Source organism: Helianthus annuus, chromosome 4 (genome assembly GCF_002127325.2).
Source record: "Helianthus annuus cultivar XRQ/B chromosome 4, HanXRQr2.0-SUNRISE, whole genome shotgun sequence".
Classification (NCBI taxonomy): Eukaryota; Viridiplantae; Streptophyta; class Magnoliopsida; order Asterales; family Asteraceae; genus Helianthus; species Helianthus annuus.
Window position 1 is genome coordinate 20,293,712 of NC_035436.2, and position 12,416 is coordinate 20,306,127.

At 34.1% G+C, this 12,416-nt stretch overlaps 1 long non-coding RNA gene across 16 annotated transcripts; it reads right to left on the minus strand.

Annotated features, from left to right (window-relative positions):
* Positions 1–1,861: 1,861 nt before the first annotated feature.
* Positions 1,862–10,827, minus strand: LOC110899028. 16 transcript variants are annotated; one of them, XR_004891747.1, is made up of 18 exons: positions 10,114–10,826; positions 9,906–9,991; positions 9,165–9,227; positions 8,932–9,071; positions 8,392–8,519; positions 8,082–8,315; positions 7,609–7,680; positions 7,127–7,187; positions 6,916–7,003; positions 6,703–6,835; positions 6,493–6,593; positions 6,359–6,403; positions 5,385–5,473; positions 5,218–5,306; positions 5,017–5,116; positions 4,830–4,941; positions 4,470–4,553; positions 1,862–3,295 (listed from the first exon to the last, which is right to left on the minus strand). It is a non-coding gene; the product is annotated as an uncharacterized LOC110899028 (long non-coding RNA). The 16 variants fall into 16 exon arrangements; XR_004891746.1 differs by having other exon boundaries at positions 9,961–9,991; positions 10,114–10,825; XR_004891739.1 differs by having other exon boundaries at positions 8,932–9,991; positions 10,114–10,563; positions 10,685–10,827.
* Positions 10,828–12,416: the final 1,589 nt, after the last annotated feature.

Below are 12,416 nucleotides of genomic sequence, written 5' to 3' on the forward strand. Positions count from 1 at the left end.
GTTATCTTACTTCTGAAACTATTGGTTTTTGGACAGAATGTAGAGGGTTGTGCGTAACAATTTCTCGACGCCAAGGAACCAAGGTTTTATTTTTAGTAGAATTGGATTTGTTATTCAAAAGGGGTTACAGCGCAGCTTGTTGCCCGTTTACTTGTCATTCTTATGTAATTTTATTATCGTTAATGAAAATTAAAAACCAATTGATTGTATTTTAGATTGATTGGAACAAAAAAAAAAGTTAGGCATCTTTCATAAAATTCAACAATAATTCAAAAACAATCAAAGCACGGAAATGTCTTTTTCTTTGATAATTTTGGAGTTGTGTTTGCCGTTTGGATGTAGTACAACACATATTTCTTAATTTTCGTTTATTTAAATAATCAGATCAGATTTAGAAATCAATTTTCAAGTTTTTTTTTTAACGGCTAACTGCTTTCCATATGTAAACCCACTCTTTCGGAGCCTATGTCCAAAGGCCGACTACTCGACCACCGCTAGAAAGCGTAGCACACCCCTGATGCGCGGGAACCCCGTGGAAGGGGTAAACCCTCGCCCCCTGTTGGACTCGAACCCGGGTTGAATCCCGAGCCGAGTCTTCACCCGGATGTCACAACCACTGCGCTGCAGATGGAATGACGGATAAATGTAAAATTTAATTTACAAGTTACTAATCAAAACAGGATTTCACGGATAAATACACAATAATTTAGTAACTATTTCTACAAAAGTATGTGAGAGGTGATTGACGGATCATCCCGCAGGTGTCACGTCATCGAGCGGTACTAAAATGCCTTTGTTTCTTCTTTGTCTTCATCACCGAGTGGCCTTCACCCCCGGGAAGGTCATTTTGTCGGCGGTGTTTCCTCTCGGGCCACAAGGCTATGTAGGACCCCGCAAGCGAGAATGGATATAACACATCACCTAAAGTACGGCAACCAAAATTAGTTGATTAATTAATTTTTAACATCATGTTCATTTTTCTAAAGGCTAATGATAATATTCAAGCTTTCTGAAAAAGACTAAGAATAATATTGAAGCCTTCTAAAAAATACGAAAAACTATATGAATTGTTGAGACAAAGGTGGTGCCCCCACCCTCTTATCTTCTTTTGAACTAATTTTTAAATTTTAATAAATTATATTAAATTTTATATTGTTTAAAATTTTAATAAATTATTAAAATGTTATATTCATTAAACAATAATGTATTAATAAATACTATATTAATATTTTTTATACTATGAGTGTTTGGTTTTTTATTATTTATAATGTGGCCATGGGTGAAGCTTTACTGGGGCCGGGGTGCCTCGACACGTACCAATTTTTCGCTCGTAGTGTTAAGTTCACCAAAAATTTCTTTAATTTTTTTTGTAGGGAAAACTATTGGATTTTTAAGAGTTCGGCCTCCATTGAGTTTTTGTTCAAGCTCCGCCACCGAATGTGGCAACCAGTTTAAAAATATGTAAAAATATTGAAAATTATTTAACATATTTTGTTTTAAAAATAAACTTTTTTTAAAGAAAAAGTTACTTAACAAGTTTTGTTTTTAGCATGATTGATTACTAAATTACCAATAAACGGTGTAATTACATTAGCAATATTATTCTTTTGTTCCTTTTTTAATAATTTATTTACGTTTAAATGATTAAACTTTACCGTTGTTGTTTTTGACTGATTAATGTTTATGTTGAACGATGAATAAGATGTATTTTATAAGTAAACTCATCATATATTAACCAGGTAATGTAGTATATTATTATTTGTACTACTAGCCTAAGAACCCGTGTATTACACGGGTTGATTAAAGATAATATCGCTTCATCATCGTTGTTTACATAAAATGTTATGAATATATACACGTCTTGAAACGGATCATGTAAAATCTTTTTATTAACCATCAATATGCAGATATCACAATTCGTTGAAAATCTCTTTATACATCACATTAGTTGTTTTATCTGTAGCTTTTCCGTTGTTGTCAAGTATGAGTATTTTGACTCCATTTTTTGTTTTCACCTTTGATAAGGCAACATACAATTGACCATGAGAGAAGACAGGTTGTTTGAGGTACAAACCAACTCTTGAAAGAGACTGACATTGACTTTTGTTGATCGTCATTGCAAAACATACGGCCAGTGGAAATTGCCTCCTTTGAAAAGCAAAAGGAATCTTTTTATCAGAAGGGATCAAGTTTAATCGAGGTATATATGTACAACTACCAATATTTGCACCAGATATTATCTCGGCTTCTATTACACGGTTGTGCAGCTTTTTTACTTGTAGCCTTGTACCGTTGCACAATCCATTAAAAAAATAAACCAAATTAAAATATCATTTGTTTCAAGATTTAAGTCCAAGGGTAATGACCTGCATATGTTGCGCCACGGGTAATGAAGGTGAAAATATGGCCAACCAAAGGCTAGCCAACATGATCATCAGTGCCGAATTTTGAAGGTGTACATCTAGGCTGCATTATATTAGACCATGAAACAAAACAACTCCAAAAAGGGTTAGTAAAGAGGCTGGGAAAGTCTAGTAAAGAGGCTGGCATGTTTCTTAATAGCAAAAAGTCAATGACGTCTACACCTTGTTTAGCAATTTGCCTAAGAAATGTTATCAGATGTATTGAATTACAATCAAAATCATTTCTTTGTAACCTAATCATACCACTAACTTCACTGCAACCACGAAGACCATTTACAATACTTTTTTATCCAACTATTAGCCCATCGTTCAAGTTAAATCCATTTGAACTCTTGCCTACCACTAACCTATCCTTTACAATTGCAGAACTTGAATCTTGCTAAACTTCACTGGCCATTATGCAATCTGGCATCAAAACTTGTAAATTTAACCTGCACACACGTGGACACTATCATGTTTAAAAACATAAATGACATAAACCCAAAATATGTATTCCACTAATTTTAGCAATCAAGTTATGTTGTATAAGTATTCCCACCACAGCAAGGGTCCAACCGTTTGAATCTATAAAAAAGAAGCTGACAAAAATACATCAATAATTCGAAAGAACACTTCATGGATTATACGTCAAACAAACATATGAAATTCGTGACCAAACAACAAAGCTATACAAAACAACATTGTTTATATAAAAATTTAAGCAATACCTACGGAACAGCACCATGATGCTTAAAACCCCCAATCCTCGATTAGAAAGAGGGAGATAGTGACCGAGGTAGAATAACTCGGTTCAGGTGGAGGCTTAAAGCCGAAGCGCCCCGTGCACACCCCGTAATCCGTGGACACTCCCATGGACACCATATAGAATAGTTCTATGAGCAACAAAACTAATTGCATCAAAGTTATTGGTCAAAAGCAACAGTTTTGCCAGCAATGTAGTCGGTATATGTATGTGTATATATATATATATATATATATATATATATATATATATATTAAACATGAATCCGGGCGAAGTAAGTATAAGACATTATTAGAGGTAAAAGTTACAGTTCATTTACTTACATATGGGCCGATTAAGGGTTTTTATCTTAAGGTTAAAGAAGTGATATGAAACATAAGCTGAAAACAAAACGGGTCAAATGGGTAGAAAGTTGGCCAAAGTGTGTCTAAATGTATAAAACACCTAGATCACTTCAATAAAATAATTAGATTATTATTGATATAGCAGTGCATTGTAACCATATTTGGAAACATAATAAGAGTAGATGATCATGTTGGCTAACCAAATTAAAATATGATTTGTTTCAACATGTAAGTCCATGGGTAATGACCAGGGCCGGCCCTAAGAATTCATGTACCTTGTTCGAGCTCGAAAAAACGTGCCCTTAGGCCTTAATGAAAGTGGGTATTGGGCTCATTAAAGGTTTAAACCTAATGGAAATAGGCTAATAACTAATTTAAACCATAAAAATAGTGTTGTAAGTGGGCTAATGTTGGTGTTTGTATGAATATACCCTATTAATTTATTTATTTTTACATTTACATATCGGATTTTTTTTAAATAACGTGCCCTTCGAAATATCGGGTCCTGGCCGGTGGTCCTCCCCGCCCCCCCAAGGGCCGGCCATGGTAATGACCTGCGCGTGTTGCGCTACGGGTAATGAAAGTGAAAATATGGCCAACCAAAGGCTAGCCAACATGATCATCAGTACCGAATTTTGAAGGTGTACATCTAGGCTGCATTATATTAGACAATGAAACAAAACAACTTCAAAAAGGGTTAGTAAAGAGGCTGGGAAAGTCTAGTAAAGAGGCTGGCATGTTTCTTAATAGTAAAAAGTCTATGACGTCTACAACCTGTTTTAGTAACTTGTCTAAGAAATGTTATCAGATGTATTGAATTACAATCAAAATGCTTTCTTTGTAACCCAATCATACCACTAACTTCACTGCAACCACGAAGACTATTTACAATACCTTTTTTATCCAACTATTAGCCCATCGTTCAGGTTAAAATCATTTGAACTCTTGCCCACCACTAACCTGTCCTTTACAACTGCAGAACTTAAATCTTGCTAAAGCTCACTGACCATTATGCAATCTGGCATCAAAACTTGTAAATTTAACCTACACACAGTGGACACTATCATGTTTAAAAACACAAATGACATAAACCCAAAATCTGTATTCCACTAAATTTAGCAATCAAATTATGTTGTATAAGTATTCCCACAACAGCAAGGGTCCAATCATTTGAATCTATAAAAAAGAAGCTGACAAAAACACATCAATAATTCGATAGAACACTTCATGGATTATACGTCAAACAAACATATGAAATTCGTGACCAAACAACAAAGCTATACAAAACAACATTGTTTATATAAAAAATTTAAGCAATACCTGTGGAGCAGCACCATGATGCTTAAAACCCCCATTCAAGTTCCTCACCCTGCTCTACTCATCTAGCTTTACTCCGACCACCACCGTCCGTCCTCCGGCCACCGTCCGGTCTCTAAAATGGGTTTAAATCATATAACTTCTAAAAACAGTAAGAATTAACATGCACGTGATGTCTGAGGTTACCTACCTGCCTTGTAAGTATTGACACCGTTATATGACGCTATTGACCGTATAGCATCATATAATAACCCAACTCTGTCTTTAGTGTGTATCTCTATCTTTAGCTCCTGTAGCACGAGTACAATCTATGTTAGCCCATAAATTACATCTAACAAACAAAACAAAATTTAAAAATACATCTGAAAAAGATAATGGTTATCATCCTTACCACAGAAACTCTTCTCTATGTCTCTACTTCAAGAAAATTGTATCACTTCCAGTGACCCGTGACATGGAATAAGCCCTTGAACAACATATCTAACAAACAGTTTTATTTTTTTTAGATAATTTCTAAAAAAAAATAAAACTTTTGTAATGATATTTTATCATCCTTACCACAGAAACTCTTCTCTATGTCTCTACTTCAAGAAAATTGTATCACTTCCAGTGACCCGTGACATGGAATAAGCCCTTGAACAACATATCTAACAAACAGTTTTATTTTTTTTAGATAATTTCTAAAAAAAAACTTTTATAATGATATTGACTCTCTAAATAAAAGATTAATGAAAAAATAAAAATTATTGGACGTAAGCATCGCAGGTGAAGCTGACCCAATATGTTTCGACCCGCACCAAAAAAAAACTACCCATTTTGACATGAACTCGTAGGACTCGTTGCCCAAGCCACCCATGTTCCACCTTTACTCATATCTATACCCACCTTTAAATCAAATTTGACATGATACCAGTTGATTGGAAGCCACAAGACGCTTTAATTTTAAGGTAGTTGATTGGAAGCCACAAGTCGCTTTAATTTTAAGGAATCTGCTCTTGTTAGAGATCTTCTAAGAACCACAAATAGTTGTTGTTGAACAGACATTGATGTGGACAATACCGTTTTAAATAATAATGATGACAACATTTTTTCGATCCGAACCAAATCTACACTTTTTTAAGAATGGTATATTTTGACCTGAACACAGTTTGATACAAACCAAATTGATACTTCTTTGAAATAACTCGTTTTGACCCGAACCAAATTGACACTTTTTTTTTATATAAAAGACTCATTCTAACCAGAATTTGTGTGAGACGAACCAAATTTAATGACTCGGGAGTAGGAAAAAACACAAATGACACATTTTGTAAGGGTGGTGGCGGCCAACCGTAGTCTAGTGGTATAGAATTATGAAAACTAATTGCGGTAAAGATAATTACAATGTATATTGTCCACACAATATATGATAGCTTATATATTCTATCTACTCCTCTTAACTTACATATTCTATCTGGTAGATTATTGTGCTCAAAAACCCAAACATAATATATAAGAAACAGAGACAAAAGTATATGGAAACGTATACATACCAAGCCTCATCCAGAAGAGCAAGGATCCCCCCAGGTTTCTGGTTTCTGAACTAACAAAAAACCTCAATTATGGCATAAAACATACTGTAAACAATAAACTAAACAAACATACAGATTACATAAATGTCAGAGACCTTTTAATGAGATCTAAAATATCTTGATTATCCTCAAACTGTATGTAACTCCAGTCTATTTCCTCTTTAGAATATTCTTCTTGCTCCATCTTGAAAACATGCTGCCAAAGAGATTATTTTATAAAATAAACACATTAGAAATATTGGCTGGTATTGTTTGGTGAAATAACTGGAACATGCTCAGATAAAATGTCAAATTAATTCATAGACCTGTAACTGGAGGCGACGATCAATGGAGGACAACAAATTTGGGATTAGGGTTTGGAGGAGAGAAACGGCTGGAGCATGTGAGGCGGCGGAGAAGAGAAATATGCATTCATTTCATTCCTTAATAACTCTTCAACTATCCGATTCAAGACCGTTTCATTATAAAAATGAATAACCATATATAATTCACAAAAAAATGACCATATTGAATCTCACTTTGACCAACTAAGTTGAGTGGAACACAATATCTAGACATTTTGGAAGTTTGTTATGTGAACAAACTTTTTAGATAATGCTTCCAATCCTACAATGAACAGTTTAAGATTGAATCAATAAGTACAACGTATTCTTAAGACACTTACATAATCATATAGAACATACTAAATGTGATCATCAAAATTATAAAATGTGTAAAAGGAATATTTACCATTTTGGCTACATTTTAGAGCTCCAACAAAATTGTAGCTAAAATGCCTCTTAACAAAATCCTATCGAAAGAAAACAAATGATAAAATAATTAACAAATATCATTATATAGGCAGAGACAACTCAAAGGACTATAGATGATGGAACTTCATATATTTGAAAACGTAAGTTAATCATTATTAATTCAACACCAAAAACAAACTGCATAAATAGGGGCGAGCATGATACAGGTCGACCCGAAAAGACCCGAGAACCGGACCAAGAATTAACCGAAACCGATAACATTCATAATCTATATAAGCAGGTCCTTGGTTCTGAAATTACCCTTTTCGATTTCGGGTCCGTTCTCGGTCTAGTACTGAAAATAACCGAATAATATAAACCAAGCCGAAAATTAAAAAAAAAACAAAATAAGGTCCAGGCCAATGTGTGTATAAAGAGTAGTAACAGATCTTAGTCACATGAGTCTGGCGTCTAGCTTACCTGAACCAATGGTCATGTGTGCCAATTTCCCTGCAGTGTTGGAAACGCCTCCACTATTTCCCATCAATCCTGCTGCTCCACCAAAAATAGGTTTCTCAGTCCAAAAGATATCATAGACCCAACCACGAAATTATAGATGTTGCAAATTAGGAGTGACGGGAACCCTAAATCTAAACATAAAACGTGTCATCTCAGGTTGACCTGAACACCTTTTGTCCAACATTTTTATGTTTTTTTTACAAACAGATAATTTGTTGTATATGTTTAGTAAAGTTATATTATTTTAACAAAAACTTTTATAAGGTTTTATGTATTAGAAAAGTCACTTTGGAAGTTTCAACCTCTTTAACCAAAAATTTGCAATTGTACCTCTACAGAAACATGTTGCAGAAAGTGGTTTGTAAAAGTAGGTCCAAATTGATCATCCGATGAGTTTCATCTTACTTGTATTGTATAAGTAGTGTGAAATTCACCTGTTATCTCGGTGTTTTCTCGAGTTCTACGACAACCTCAACCATGGCAGAGCAGCTCTTCAGGGGTCCTTATCACACATCGACACACGATTCTGGCATAAGTTTCCAAGGATTTAGTTGTCCTGGAATCCCATCCAAAACAACCAATTAAGTACCCCCTTTGTTTATCAAAACATCCTTCAACGCTCAGATATGTAAGCGAGGTTGTAATAACCATATTTGAAGTCCAAGGCTCTATATTCATCATATCATTAGAAAGACAAATAATGCCATGTACTCTGAACAAAAAAGGCTAAAAAAGAGATCTTACCAGACGATTCGAATTACATCTATAATTGACTGATCTACGTCAACTGCTACTGAAATTGATGAGATCTTCTCAACTTATTCCTCCTTAGTAATCAGATTAACACCGGAGCTAACGTATGTTTTTACACTCTGAAACAACAGGTCGATGAAACGTTCAATTCAAAACAAATCGCGTATACAATTTAACTAAACATAACGATTAGCGACTAAGAACATTGAAAAGTCGTACAAATCAAGATTGTGACCTTTTGTTGCTGATGATACTAATTTAAATCCAAATAATGATAAACTTGTCTAGTATAACCCACATAAGCATTTTATCAAACACCCTAAGTACATAAACATAAACCTGCCACACTCAATGACACACACAATAATTGATCGGTAACTGAATCTTCAAGTGTCAAATGTCAAGAAAGGTATAACATTCTTAACATTAAGAACCAATAATCAACAAAATCGAAGCATAGAAAACATATACTTTAAAACAAACTGATGTCAATTGCAGAAAAAAATAATAATAATTAAAATAATCAAATACCTCTGATGTATACTAATGTTAATGTGGGAACGAAGGTTGTGGTCATGGCAGTGGAAGTGAACCGGCGTTCGGCGAGACAGTGGGTGACTGCACCTTGTGACTCTTAGTCGTCTACATCAACACCGTCTTAACTCTCTCTTCTGCCGATGGTTTTCCAACGTCCATTTATCATAGGAATTGGATCGGATATTCAATACATTTGCTTAGTTTCTCGAATGAATATTTTTAAAAACCTTTAACGACGGAAGATAGGCACACTTCTTGTTTTGCCAAAGATGGTGGCTGTAAGTCGATAGCTGCAATAAGGCGTATGTTAGTATAAGAAAACACTTTTGACCACCTGTTAGTATCCAATTTTTAAAAAAATTCACCAGTTCCAATTGTTAGAAAAGTCACCAGGTCACTATCAAATTTTATATTTTCTAGCCATAAAATAAAAATAAAGAAGAGACTTTTGACCACCTATTAGTATCCATTTTTTTATAAATTCACCAAGAGCAGTTATTTAAAAAGTCACCAGGTCACTAAGTTATGTGTTAGTGTAAATCAAATAATTTTTCATTGTTCAGCCCCGACGAATAGCTGATCACAGATAAGCTGCTACTGCTGGTGGTAGTTTTGGGGCGTAGTCGGGCCGGTTTGATGTAATCCTTGCTCTGTTCCAGCCACCATCAATGATTTCTTGTCTACTTAGTCATGCCCTTGATTCAAAACAACCTTTTGCAAACCCATATTACAAACTGGATCTTTTTCATAACCCAGATTGGAAACCGGATCTTTTTGATGACCCAGATCAAAAACATCAAATTTAGTGCTTGTCTTCAGTTAAAGAATATGCTCAATTTTAGTTCGATATATCGGGTTTGGAGGCCAAATTAGTTATTTTATCTCTATGATCTCAAAAAACATTAGTAAAGTAAATAAAAAGAGATCCATTGTTTAGTAAAATACAACACATAAACATAAATAGATACCTTTTCGGAGTGTTCATTCAGAAGGAAAACGACACGAACAATAGCAATTGATTACCTTTTCGGAGTGTTCACCGGAGCTCTTATTCCTGACCATCAAATATAATAAATATAAATACATATCTATTAAAGTTTTCAAAAATAAAAGTTCAAATATATCTGCAACCAAACTTCACTTTTCTTTCCCCTCTTGTAGCAAGATCCATCATACCTTTTCCGGCTTGTATAGCAATCATCTTTGCCAAAGCCAATTTCCATTTTCACCAATGTAGTTTATAAAGGCCCTAGACCAAATACAGAGACATACTATATGTATAGAAATTAGAAATTAGTGTAAATATGATGGGGAAAGAGCTAACATCAATTAAATAACAGCTACATTCAAATAAAAATCGAAACCCTAGAACGATTTTTGTTTCTAAAATCCATAATCGTAGATTTGATAACCTAAATCGTAGATCTAAAACCCTAGTATCCCCAAAACTCAAAAGAGAAACCAAAATTATCCTAATCAATAAAACATTGACAATACCAAAACGTAGTGGCGTTCATAACAACATGATTCCGAATTGAATTGGCTCTAAAATCGCAATAATTAACAAAATTAAACTTAATTTAGAGAGAAGTTGACCATAATTTTAGAGAGAAATCGACACAAAACCTGTTGTGATCAAATGCAAACCAAGAAGATAAGGAACGATGTGAACGAACAGAAATCGCATATCTGTTCCGATTCGAATAACAAATAAAACATGATTAATAGCTTTCATCGGTAACCTAACCTTGATTTGAAGATAATCAGCGACAGAACAGGCAGAGATGTATGAAATTGAAATTAGGGTTTAAGGATTGATTGAAGAGAGAGGACGTATTATGAAACCGTGTTTGAGAAGCCGCGTTAATCAAGGAAAATAAGGGAAAGAGTTTGGCGCTCTAAGAGGAATTCTCTGGCTTAAGAGGCAGTACACATCATCAAAATGATTGGCTAAGAATAGCCCATGTGGTCTAAGAGAATTCATTTAGTATAATAGATAAATTAGTGCTTCAAATTTGATACGAGCGTGAAAAGATTAATGATAATTCTTTATCTTTTTAAGTTTTTTTGTCGAATCAGTCACTCAAGATCTTTGTCTCTACTTAGATCGGATGAAAAAGAAAGAACAGGTTCAGGTGATAAATCGGTCACTCAAGATCTTTAGGATCTACTCGAATTTTAAATTAGCCTGAAAAAAACTAACAATTATAGTTGGGTTGTCCTTTATGTTTCTTATTTACTTTACGGGTTGTTTGGTAGCCTCTTCATGATTTTATTAAAAAGTTACATTTAAACTAGTCAGTACTAAGTGTGTTTGGTTCACTAACAGGATACATTTGAATCAGTCACAAAGCCTCTTAATCATTAAGTTTCAAAATGATTCTGAATGAAAAATTAATTTATTTATTCACATGTGTTCATAATCCTCAGTCGGCCACTCGCGCACGACCTCCTCGAAACAACACCACCGCCTCCACCATCGATCAATCAGGTAAAGTCAAGTAAGGGACTGTTTGGTAACTTCTGAATGGGTAAGTGTTGAACCAGTAAAAGATCTGAACCATTAAGTGTTGAACCAGTAGGAGGTCTGAACCATTAAGAGCCAGTATAATGCTTAACCATTAAGAGGAAAATGTCTACCAATTCAGATAAGAGGCAAATGTCTGAACCATTCAGACATTTGTTCCCGAAACAAACAGTCTGAACCAGTAAGAGGTCATTAAGAGCCCATGTTGTTTGGCAACTTCTGAATAGGTAAGTGTTGAACCAATAAGAGGTCTGAACCATTAAATGTTGAACCAGTAAGATGTCTAAACCATTAAGAGCCAGTATAATGTTTAACTGTTCACAGGCAAATGTCTGACCAATTCAGATAAGAGATCTTGAGCATTCAGACTCAGTATAATGCTTAACCATTCAGAGGTATTCACACATCTGCTCGCAAAACAAACAGTTTGAACCAGTAAGTAAGAGTTGAAACAAACAGCCACTAAGTCCTCTTACTGATTCAGAGTCTCTTACCTAATCAGACTTCTTAATAGTTCAGCACTTAATGACACAAAAGTTAGCGTTGTTCGATTTTTATAATTTAAAATTCTTTTAACTTTTTTTAAAGGGCAAATACCATAAAAAACCAACATACTTTTTGTTTTTTCTCATAAAAATCATTCCACTTTTTTTTGCACTTGACATACTTTCTTTTTTATCTCGTAAAAGTCCCTAAACAACTTTTTGCATATAAAAGTCCCCACATGTTAAATTTGAACAAAACTTTTTGCAATAAATTGATAACAGTAAATATTATTTAGAAAACAATATAATAAAATTCACGAGCGTGGATAACATAACTTAAAATAAAATAAAATGGCATGTATAATTTAAATCGTTAAAAAGTATAACATAATTTGTCAAATAATGTTTTCTTGATTTCATCCAATCATAATTAAGAAATCTTTTTTTGTTAAAGTTTAATATTTTAA